Here is a 2,353-nt window from a genome sequence, read left to right on the forward strand (position 1 = left end):
GGGGGAAGGAGGGAGAGGGGGGGGAAGGAGGGAGAGGGGGGGAAGGAGGGAGAGGGGGGAAGGAGGGAGAGGGGGGGAAGGAGGGAGAGGGGGGGAAGGAGGGAGAGGGGGGGAAGGAGGAGAGAGGGGGGGAAGGAGGGAGAGGGGGGGGATGGAGGGGAGAGGGGGGGAAGGGAGGGGAGAGGGGGGGAAGGAGGGAGAGGGGGGGGAAGGAGGGAGAGGGGGGGAAGGAGGGAGAGGGGGGGGAAGGAGGGAGAGGGGGGGAAGGAGGGAGAGGGGGGGAAGGAAGGGGTGAGGGGGAAGGGAGTGGGGGGTGAGGTGGGGTGGGGGTCTGAGGGGGTGGGAGGTAGCGGGGGGATGGAGGGAGTGGGGGGAAGGTCGGTAGAGGGGGGGAAGGTGTGGAAGATGTGGGATGGATGAAGGGGAGGTGGGAGAGGGGGGAAAGGACCGCATCCGGGGGGTGGAGGTGTGAGCAGTAGGTGTGAGGTGTAGGGGCCGTTGCAATGGGGCCTAGAGGGATGGGAACTGACACTGGTCACTTTCGACGGCAAGGAGGGGAGGGTAGGTCATGAGGGACGATGATGGTATAAGGTGGCCTAGGAAGACGGATTACTGTGAGGAACGGGGGAAACAAAGAGAACAGAAGGCAAAACAGAGAAAGAAAGGAAAAAAACGAGAAAGAAGGAAAAAAGAGAAAGAAGGAAAAAAAGAGACAGACGGACAACAAAGAGAAGAAGGAAAAAAAGCGAAAGACGGCAAAAAAGAGAAAGAAGGAAAAAACAGAGAAAGAAGGAACAAAAGAGAAAGAAGGAAAACAACGAGAAAGAAGGAAAAAAAGAGAAAGAAGGAAACAACGAGAAAGAAGGACAAAAAGAGAAAGAAGGCAAAAAGAGAAAGAAGGAAAAAAGAGAAAGAAGGAACAACAGAGAAAGAAGGACAACAAGAGAAAGAAGGCAACAAGAGAAAGAAGGAACAAAGACAGAAGGAACGAACGGAACCAAGAGAAAGAAGGAAAAAAGAGACAAGCGGAAAAAAGAGAAAGAAGGAAAAAAGAGAAAGACGGACAACAAGCGAAAGAAGGCAAAAAGAGAAGAAGGAAAACAGAGAAAGAAGGAACAAAAGAGAAAGAAGGAACAAAGAGAACGAAGGAAAACAAGAGAAGAAGGACAAAGAAAGGCAAAAGAGAAGAAGGAAAAAAGCGAAAGACGGAAAAAGAGACGAAGGAAAACAAGAGAAAGCAGGAAAAAAGAGAAAGAAGGAAAAACAGAGAAAGAAGGAAACAACGAGAAAGAAGGAACAACAGAGAAAGAAGGAAACAAAGAGAAAGAAGGACAAAAAGAGCAAGAAGGAAACAAGAGAAGACAGGAAAACAGAGACACAGAAGGAACAACAGAGAAAGAAGGAAAACAAGAGACAGAAGGAAAAACAGAGAAAGAAGGAAAAAAGAGAAAGAAGGAAAAACACGAGAAAGACAGGAAAAAAAGAGCACGACGGACAAACAAGAGAAAGAAGGAACAAAAGAGAAAGAAGGAAAAAAGAGAACGAAGGAAAAAAAAGAGAAAGAAGGAAAAAAGAGAAAGAAGGACAACAAAGAGAAAGAAGGAAACAAAGAGAAAGAAGGAACAAACGCGAAAGAAGGAAAACAAGAGAAAGAGGAAAAAGAGACAGAAGGAACAAAGAGAAAGAAGGCAAAAAGAGAAAGAAGGAAAAAGCGAAGAAGAAAAGAGAACGAAACAAGAGAAAGAAGGAACAAAGAGAAAGAAGGAAAAAAAGAGAAAGAAGGACAAACAGAGAACGAAGGAAAAAAAGAGAAAGAAGGAACAAAAGAGAAAGAAGGACAAAAGAGAAAGAAGGAAACAAGAGAAGAAGGAAAAACAGAGCAAGAAGGAACAAAGAGACGAAGGAAAAAAGAGAAAGAAGGAAAAAAAGAGAAAGAAGGAAAAAAAGAGAAAGAAGGAAAAAAAGAGAAAGAAGGAAAAAACGAGAAAGAAGGAAACACAAGAGAAAGACGGAAAAACAGAGAACGAAGGAAAAAAAGAGAAAGAAGGAAACAAAGAGAAAGAAGGAAAACAAGAGAAAGAAGGAAAAAACAGAGAAAGCAGGAAACAAAGAGAAAGAAGGAAACAACAGAGAAGAAGGAAAAAAAGAGAAAGAAGGAAACAACGAGAAAGAAGGACAAAAAAGAGAAAGAAGGAAAAAAGAGAAAGAAGGACAACAACGCGACAAGAAGGAAAAAAAGAGAACAGAAGGAAAAAAAGCGAAAGAAGGAACAAAAGAGAAAGAAGGGAAACAAAGAGAAAGAAGGCAAAAAAGAGAAAGAAGGAAAAAAAGAGAAAGAAGGAACAAGAGAAAG

At 44.2% G+C, this 2,353-nt stretch overlaps 1 pseudogene; it reads left to right on the plus strand.

Annotated features, from left to right (window-relative positions):
* The first annotated feature begins 568 nt into the window (after nucleotides 1-568).
* On the plus strand, nucleotides 569-2,098 carry LOC138750591 (cylicin-2-like; annotated as a pseudogene).
* The last annotated feature ends 255 nt before the right edge of the window (nucleotides 2,099-2,353 follow it).

This window comes from Narcine bancroftii, unplaced genomic scaffold (assembly GCF_036971445.1).
Source record: "Narcine bancroftii isolate sNarBan1 unplaced genomic scaffold, sNarBan1.hap1 Scaffold_180, whole genome shotgun sequence".
Classification (NCBI taxonomy): Eukaryota; Metazoa; Chordata; class Chondrichthyes; order Torpediniformes; family Narcinidae; genus Narcine; species Narcine bancroftii.